This window comes from Dermacentor andersoni, chromosome 3, assembly GCF_023375885.2.
Source record: "Dermacentor andersoni chromosome 3, qqDerAnde1_hic_scaffold, whole genome shotgun sequence".
Classification (NCBI taxonomy): Eukaryota; Metazoa; Arthropoda; class Arachnida; order Ixodida; family Ixodidae; genus Dermacentor; species Dermacentor andersoni.
Window position 1 is genome coordinate 137,618,420 of NC_092816.1, and position 10,035 is coordinate 137,628,454.

Here is a 10,035-nt window from a genome sequence, read left to right on the forward strand (position 1 = left end):
GGGTGGTAAGTGGTTATCTTCCGGTAATTTTAGCTGTTTTGCAGAATAGCTTGTGTAAGCTCCGCCGTAAAAGTCGTTCCTCTGTCGATGATGAGGGCTTCTGAGGTACCAATTCGTAGTAGGTTATTCTCGACGAAAAATTTCACCATTTTGGCCGCACTACCTTTGGGAGGGCTTTCGTTCCGGCGTAGCACGTATTCGGTAGCCATGACGATCCACTTCCCGGATGTTGACGGAGGAAAGTTCCCCAGTAAGTTCATGCCGATCTGCTGGAACCGTCACCAAGGAGGTTCGATTGGATGTAGCGATGCCGCTGATCTTGGTGATATCTTGTGTCACTGGAATCTCGGCTTGTTTTGACGTCATGGGTGACTTCGACGTTCACGCGGGACCAGTAAAGCTTCTGCTAAATCCTAGCGAGCTTACGGGAGAACCCGAGGTGTCCGGCCGTTAGATAATCATGAAGGCCCCAGAGTACCTTTTGCCGCAGTGCTGAAGGCACAACGAGAATGTAGTTGACACGGACTGGTGAGAAATTCTTCCTTACGAGGACGTAGTTTTGCAGCAAAATCTAAGAAAATTCACGCCTAAGTACCGTAGGGACAAAGTTGGCCTTGCCTTTCACGTATTCGACAAGGCTTCGTAATTCTGTGTTTGCTCGCAGCTCTTCCGTGAAGTCGTCTGCGCTCATTGTTACTTGGATAGTGTCGTCGTCCTGTTCGCGTTGCGGCAGTGCGTCAACATGGACAAAGGATAGACAGTCGACATCGGAGTGTTTCCGTCCGGACTTGTAGAGAACGGTGCTGTCGAACTCTTAAAGTCTGAGGCTCCACCGTGCAAGGTGGCCTTAAATGTCCTTGAAATTTTCCAGCCAACACTAGGCATGGCGGTTGCTTACGACTTTGAATGGCCTAGGGGTAAGGTCGAAATTTTGCTGTACCCCAAATTATAGCAAGACACTTTTTTTCCGTAGTAAAATATTTGGCTTCTCTCGTCGATAGCGGCCGGTTTGCGTAAGCTATAACCCTTTCCAGTCCGTGTTTTCTGCGGACAAGCATGGCTCCGAGTCGTACGCTACTTGTGCCAGTGTCGATTTCTGTCTCCGCGTCTTCATCGAACTGTGCGAGTGCCGTCGGTAACTGAAGGCGGTATTTAGGTTGTTGAAGTGCTTTGACCTGCGGCGTTTCCTGTCAACCTCCGTTAACGGGCGCACGGATAAAAAAATCAACGTACTGCCTTCTTCTAGGCAGGCGACGTAAAGTAGGCAATGACAACTGCCTTCTGTGAATCAAGACGGACTCCCCATTTGTTTATGACGTGGTCAAGGAATTGGATTCCTTCGCACACAAAGCGGCACTTTTCCGGCTTCAGGGTTAATCCAGATGACTTGATCGCCTCTAATACTGTCCCAAGCCACCTAAGTTGACCATCTAAATTCGTGTCAAGCATGATGAACTCATCCAAGTCAAGGAGACAGGTCTGCCACTTCAAGCTGGTGAGCGCCGTGTCGATCACTCGTTTTAACGTTTCAAGCGCTGAGCAAAGCCTAAATGGCATGACCTTGAACCCATAGAGGTCGTCCGGTGTGACAAAGGAGGTCTTCCCTCAATCTCACTCGTCAACTTCGATTTGTCAATAGCAAGTCTTAAGATCCATCAACGAAACATACTTGAGATTACAGATGCGGTCAAACGTATCGTCTATCCGTGGGAGGCTGTATACGTCCTTCTTCATGATTTTGTTCACTTGATGATAACGGACTCAGAAACGCAAAGTGCCAGGGTTAAGGTGTAGAAAACTGCCATCTCTATACCACGCGCTTTTAACGTTTGCAGCATGTTGCGATTCGATAACGAGATTTTTGTACCTCGTATTAGTTGAGATTTATTGTGTGTGAAAAAAAAGTGTTGGTAGAGTAGGCACAGATGCGCAGTGTGGAGGTATATTTACATGCCTAATATAAATATATAAGTGATAGTGAAAAATATTCTGGACCAGTTTTGCTATTGTACTCGTCTGAACATGCACAGCTGGCCCATCCGCTGCAGTGGCGTGATCGCGCTTTCGGCTGGTGCGTAGTTCATGTACACGGGAAGTACTTCAGATAACAGATATAATTAAAAATCAATGCCAGAAATAGGTTTTCCAGACTAGGACTTAAGAACTTGCTGTATACGTGCTCTCACGTGCTCTGTGTACCTCAACAGACCGTAGTAAGAATATGGATGCAGAAGCCCTGAAAACTCAATCTCAACTCTTTTGGTGGCTAAAAAGAGGCGAAATAAAGGCACAATCTGGGTCGCTATTTTTTATTCTGACAAAATGAATGAGTTCAGAATTCAATATGAATGGGATTTTTATTTTATTACTAAAACGATACACATCGTTGAGATGACCATACATGGGTCTTAAGATAGGCAAAATTTTCTCGCGTTGAAATAACACAATGCAACATATTTTTTACAGTGCTAGATTTACCAGTCCTTTGCGGGCATTCTATAAATCTTTTATAGAACTCGATATTGTTTTTTTTTTCAAGCGTCTCTCACATGTCCCAATTGCCGCTATATTTTTCAATTTTGGCATATTGGGGATTTTATAACGAAATAAGTATGCGGTGTTGTCGCATACCTGTATTTAATTTAGTTTGTGGGAATGCTTTTGAAGGCTTGTCACAAATATTTTTCCCCTTCATAGCCTGAACTAAAATGACCAAAAAGAATCTCCTGATTTCGGGGTCAGTCAGAGGCAGTTGCTCAAAAACCAAAGTGAGGCATTTTTTTCAGAAACATGCTGCGGGCAGTGCCGTAGCCAGCAATATAAATTGGGGGGGGGGGGGTGCACACGTTGCAGCTCGGCCTCCTCTAAACCGAATTTTTCGAGGGACCAAATACATTATTAATAACTGCATTACCATTGCCAAAGATGCTGCAAACGAATTCTTGAACGCTACGCACTGTCAAGACAAGTAAAATATGTATTTTTTCACAAAACAATATATTATTAGGTTTCAAAAGTTGTGCCCGAAATAAGTGATATGAATGCTTCCATCTTTCTGTCAATTTAATAAGTAAAGTAAGTAGCACACGAAATTTAGAACTATATCAGTTTGAAACCAGCAAAGCAGTGCATGCCGCTGATATGAAAAATGAAAGGCCATGAAGTGAACCTGTTGAGGACAAATATTTTAATGAAACTTTGTTAACCTCCCTGCCTTTCTCTCATTTGCATCTCTCTCTCTCTGTCATTCAAGAACATTGTTTAGATTTTTGTAGATATGCAATGGCCAGGGAAAAATCTCAATGACGCTGTCCTTTGTTACAATGTATTGCGCAGGATTCGCTGTCTCCGGTCGTGTATTGGAATTATTGTATTGTATTGTATATTGGTATTGTGCCCGAAATTATAGTCGCACCAGAGGGCACATATACAAAGCAGGAGTTCTGGAAAATATGCGAGGGCGAGTCAAGTGAAAGTGAGCCGATGCGAATATATGACCAACGGGGTACTTCATTTAAAAGTAGTCTCCATAAGCATTTAGACATTTGTCCCACTGACTAACGAGCCGCGTGATTCCCGTCTCATAAAACTTCTTGGATTGCTGCTTCAAAAAGTCTGTAACTGACCTTTCACGACATCGTCCGACACGAATCTGGTTCCCTTGAGCAGTTTTTTCATATGTTCTAAAATGTGGAAGTTGCAAGGCGACAGGTCTCGGCTGTGTGGCGGATGTTGCAGCGTTTCCGACTTGAACTTTGCCAGTTTTGTATTAACCACATCAGAGACGTGGGGACGGGCATTGTCGTAGTATAAGATGACCCTGTTCGTCGATTTTCCACGTTGTTTGTTCTAGATAGTGACACGCAGCCGTTGCGACGTTTTACAATATCGGAAACGATTGATAGTCTCTCTAGGTTTAGCAAATTCGATCAATAAGGGCCCTTGACGATCGAAAAAAAAAAATCAATCCCTTGCCGGCAGAAATGATAGCTTTTGCTTTCCTTGGGGTGCTGAATTCAAATGTTTCCACTTTAAGCTTTGCCGTCGTGTTTCAGGCTCGTAGTAGCGGCACCATGATTCGTCCCCAGTCACAATTGCAAACAAGAATTCGTCACCCTCATTGTGATACCGGACCAGATGAGTCTAAGCAGCGCCAAACCTCTCCATCTTCTGGCGGTGGTTCAAAATCTTGGGCATCCATTGCACACACAAGAGACGATAACCGAGATGTTCATGAATTATTATGTGACCCGAACCGCCCTGACAATTCATCGATGCTTATCCTCCGTTCTTGTCTGATCAGCCTTTGCAATTGTGTTGGGGGTGATTGCACAGTGGCTTTGGCCCGGTCTTCGATCGTCTTTTGCGACTTTCACGTCCTTCTTTGAACCGTTTCATTCAACGCTTCACAGTGGCCAATGAAATGCAATGTTCAACGTATACGGCAGCCATACAGCGACTAATTTCTTCTGGGAAAACATCTTTAGCTGTCAAAAACATCATGACACCACGCTGTTCAACTTCTGGGGTGTCCATTACGTCACGCAACCACATTCAACCCAATGTGTGAGAGCATTAAATAACCTTTATACTCACACCTGTGTGTCACTTTTGTAAATGAGAGATGTCTCTGTGCTACACGCATGCCTCGCAGATAATGAACCGAACCGATATTGCGCGGGATGGGTTGGCTCACTTTCATTTGACTCGCCCTCGTACATTAGAAATGCGAAGATACAATGTAATATACAAACGCGAAGATACAGACGGGCAAAAGAAGTGTCACTGGAAACAAAATTCACTGCACGTATACACAAAACCTCGCAACAAGATATTTAAATATACGTATAAGTCTCCAATAAATCTACTTATCTAAGAAAACCTCACTGTATATAATGCGTCAAACAGGGCAAATAAACATGTCGCGCAACCACAGATTCACAGATCACAGCCAACCTCTCCCTCCACTCCGACTGACGTATCGCGCGCGACAGGAGGCGGCGCACTTTCTGCTCCCTATTCTCCCTTGCGCGCACGAGACAGCCACCATCATCGGCTCAGCCATGCCACCCCCACCCCCCTTACGCTTTCACTCGCACATATAGCATGCGGCCGGCGGTCACGATGTTACCGCCCTTGGACTTTATAAGGAACATGAGGGCGACGGCGACGGCAGGATCGCGCCTGGAGTGTCAATATAATTGAATAATATAATAAGAGTATCCGGCTACTGAAGCGTCCCGTGGCCCATTACTGTCCACAAAAGAAGTAACAAAATCGAGCTTTCACCATGCGACAATTTGCTGCGCCGCAACAATGTCTGTTTTCTAAGGCCACAATGGAAGGCCTAATTTGAGCACCTAATGTGGCTACCGAAAGAATATCGAAGAAAACGCGAGACGCTTGGTCCACAGAGAACCATATGCATACTGCTCGGTATCCTACACCGGCGAGACAAAATTTTTCGGATATGTTGCACTCAAGTGAACGCGCTGCAATTCGTCGAGTCCGCGCAGTGATGGCGGCGAGCGACAATGCATTGTTTCTTTTTCTGGTCTGCTAGCCAGAAAGCGCCCAAAACTGTGCCAGCTAAGCCAAAATCCACTCGGCCAGAGAAAAACGAACGCGCATTGAAGTGCGCCGCGTGCTGGTCGGGGCAACACGAGAAAAACGCATGCGATCTAGAGCGGCTGGCTCTGGCATCCGCGGGTATCGAGAAGAAGAAAATTGAAGGGGCTCAATGTGTCGTCGCGAATAAAAATCACAGTAGAAAAATAAATAAGAACGAATTTACCTTTGCTGGCTTTAGTGTCTTGACATGGATGCTTTGGCGCGAGTGAAAAAAATGTTGATATTCTTGTCTATGACATGATGGCACAATGAACCACCACAACGCTTCGTTCATCGGACCTGGCTGCGTGTTTTGTCAACTTGTCTGATAGTGTGTTGATTTGGCCTGTCTCATTGTATGGTCCGATGTACGACTTTAGAAAAGTTGATGTACCTTCGGCGTCAAAAGTTTATAACAACATTAAACCCACAATGTTACGGAATTGAAAATCTAAAGCCCGCCTTTGGATATGTCAATGCACATTCCGCATCAAAGGTTTATGAGAACTTTATATCCATAAAGTTTCAGAATTGAAATGCTTGCGTTCCGTAGATTCCGCGGCCTCCACGAGATGTCGCGATGAGCCCGCTCGCCATCAAAACGCCCTTGAAACTGACCTTGCGTTAAGATATGTGACTCCCGGTGCATGGGCGTTGCCACGAAATCCAGCTCATGTTCGCAATGTTTGCGCTGAAATGTCTTTTCGAGCATGAAAAGGACATTCTAGACAAAATCCAGCATGATTTCGCGCGCCAGGGGTTGTTTTGGTCGGCGGCGCATGGCAGCACGAAAACATGTCGTGCGTGGGGGGGTGGGGGTGGGCGGAAGACCTATTAGACCCCCCCCCCCCCCCCCCTGGCTACGCCTCTGGCTTTGGGCGAGATAAATCTAACTTCTCAAAGACCAGTGGTTCACATCTACAAAGAAAAATTTGGTGGCGCCCAATGGGTTAGTTTTAGAATGATATGCCTTCGAATTTTTAAAACATGCAAGTCGTTAAAATCCTGTGCTCCACCTGTAGGGAAACAAGGATTTTTTCTCAATAAATCCGTGTAAAGTGTCGCAAAAGGAAGGTTGATTTGTTTTTACAGAGACGTTTTGCCACCTCATGTATTCATCTCGACGAAATCAAGAACAATCGAGACACCCGTTAGTCTGTCCTTATCTGAACACACTCAGCTTCTCGTTCTCGAGTCCAAACTCGGTACAGGCTCTGACGGAGTGCTCGATTTCTTTCTTGAGTTATTATGTGATACTTAGCGATTGGCGTTTGTCAATTCCTTGTTGGCTACGAGAAGAAATTCTTGTAGTTCTGGAGAAGACCAATCAACAGCTCTTTTTATCTCTGAGGAGACTCGGCATAATCTCAAAGCTTGTTCAGGAACTCGGACCGTCGAGGAAACAGCAAAGTCCGTGAGGAAAATCAAATTGCTGACTTCCCTAATTCTTCCATGTATGCGATCTTTGTGCCCTAGTTTAGGCGATTGGATTTCTGGCTGAAGTTCCTCAGCATTACCATTACCTCCACGTAACTGAAACATTCCCTTTGCAACGTTTTGCAATATCTCTTTTCTATTATCTTTTATTCCTCTTACCCCTTTTCCCCCAGCACAGGGTAGCCAGCCGGTCTAAGAACTGGCTAACCTCCCTGTCTTTCCGTCTATTTCTCCTCCTCCTCCTCCTTTGCCTCGAGGCTTCCTCTTCGTGGCGATGTGTCGTTGCTGCATCGTCAAGGTTACGTCGACGGTGACGTCGTCAACGGTGGTGGATCTCTGGCATTTCGACGAACAGCAACTGCGTCTCCAAGGGGTCCTACTTTTAGTTTTATACTGGTAACGGGTTTGCGGTCAGACCACGAGTAGGGCCAGTTTACGGTCGGCACTGTGCCGAGAGGTAACGGCCTGCCGACGGCGAGAAGGCAGATCGTCGTGGTCTCCACTGAGTGGCTACGACGTAGCTGGCGATGTCTCGTACTCGTTCGCCTAGCTTATGGACGCGGCGCGTTGACGAGGAACTCTCGTAGTCCCCTTTCCCGGTATGGGCACTGGCGGTACACGTAGCCCACTTTTCTGCAGTTATAGCAGAGCGGACAGTGGTCGAGGGCGCACCAGACGTCTGCATTCCATGGGGTGCTGAGCGGGGAGACGGGCGGTCGCGCTGGCAGCGGAATAACCGAGTTACAGGGCACTCTAGCACTGGTGTAGAGGGTGAACGTGACGGCGGGCGATGGCGGCGGCGAAGGGCATTGCTTCTTGCTCTGGCCGCGTTGGCTCGGGCTTCGGTTCTCCAGATCCTAGGGCAACAATCCTACTGCTGCATTTCTTGGAGTGGAGAAAAAAGTAACTTTAGTGCCTTACTCACTTTATGTGTCTCTTGGCGGCCGATGTGTGAAATTGAATCCACCTGGTGCTGGGACGCTGAGAACATCTTTCGTAGTTCTTCGCGCGGAACTCGTGCTATAGTCTGCCGCAAGTCGTTAGATAAGAATGCTTGAACTTCTACAGAGCCTTCCAACAAGCCACGACTGAATTGTCTGGTGCTCCTTTCCAGCGTCTTCTATGTCTCCGTTGCTTGTGGGAGAAATTCTAATACCATCTTGGACAAGTTGCGTATTGATCTGGTAGAGTTCTTGGGTTTATACCTTGCATCAGGAAACGAACTTTCTTCTTCTCAGTCATTATCAAGTCGACGTGACGGAAAGACGGGTCGTAACTTCTGTGAAGACGGCGATGGTCTCGTTGAGTAGCTGTACACGGGCTTGCAGTCGAATTTTGGCCCTTTCTCTTCTGGTGACGCTTGTCAACTTATTTAGGAACCCGCTACAGAACAGGTCTCGTGTTGTTAGGTCCAATACATCACTAATCGTGCTTTCCAGCGTTATCACTGGTGCTTCCGCACTTTCCAGAATGTACGCTACAATTCGCATTGAGCAAGCAATCTAATTACAGACAGGATCCTTTTGCTATTAAATCGGCGACAACATTGGAGAAAGATCCGATACCTGAAGCCCCGTCTCGGGCCAAGCGATAATATTGACAGTTGTTCGAAACGGAAAAGCGGCCCCAGGAAAAAAGGACAAACTATCAAATCACTGATTTTTCGCGCCAAGATTTATCGAGAAAAAAATCTGAAGTGTCTTGATTTATTGTGAAATAATGTACGGTGAGGGTATTCCACTGTCGTAAATTGTGTTTGAGTGCACTCTTATGAAGATAAATGAACAGAAGAGCAGTTTTTTCAGTTTCTTGTTGTTCTTTCTAAAGCAATGTGAGCGACTTTCTTTTAATCGTCGGCAGCTCTTCTCCGATTTTGTGTTCCTCATGGTTGTAATTGAAACTCTTATTTTTTATGTATACCTTGTAAATTAAATTTTTATGTATAAGTTGTAATCACTGATTTACTAAAGCTCGTACCCTTATCTTCCAATTTACTACTGTTTAAGCATTCGGTCCATGTTAAATTACATTGCTGTATTCTGTGTCTGTCTATTAAGGGGGCGGCTTCCTCATCATGCTACTCATGGTAGAATCTTGTCGTGGTAAAGCCTGCCCTTGTAGTCAGGGCAAATAAAGGTTTTTTTACAGTGAAGGTGTTTATGGCTAGGTTCTGGCGGATCTCGCCTCCGTGGACGTAGACCAACAATTTTTATAAGTCGGCCGATCCGGAAGATAGTGCAATGCCGCGCCGACCCGCGGCGGAGGTGAAGCAGGCGTTAAGCCCTCTCTATACGTGGGCCAATCCCGAAAATATTGCAATGCCGGGCCGACCCACGGCGGAGGTGAATCAGGTGTCAAGCACTCCCCTTACGTTGGCAGATCCTGAAGATAGTGCAATGCCAGGCCGACCTGCAGCAGAGGTGAAGCAGGCGCTAAGCACTCTCCATACGTGGGCCGATCCCAAAGATAGTGCGATGCCGGTCCGACCCGCGGCTGAGGTGCAGTTCGCTATTAAGGGGCTCTTATTCACAGCTTCGCGGTTCATCCTTCTTGACAGAGTGGAAGAGCGCTGAATTTTTTAATGCGGTTTTCTTTCTTTGCCTACTTGAGGTACTTTGAGTCTATCCATCTATCCTCTTACGCTGACCCAGTGACCCAAGTTGTCTACTAGCTCAGGCCACTAGGTCATGAGGCCGTTGTAGTCGTTCCATCGTCGTCATTCCAGCTTCGTCATCCTAATATTGTCGTGAAGCCGTCTGCACGCCATCGTTGTCACACAGCCCTCGTTATCCCATTGTATCCATGTCGTTGTAGTGACCCTGTCGTCCTGCCATTATCAACAGTTCATAAAGGTCATCCTGTAGACGCCATGCCATTGTCATCATACAGCGTTCGTCGTCCCATATTCATTCCGTCGTAATCATGCTGTCGTCACACAATCATCGTCATTCTAGCTTCGTCATGCTCCTCTCGTCGTGCAGTCGCCCT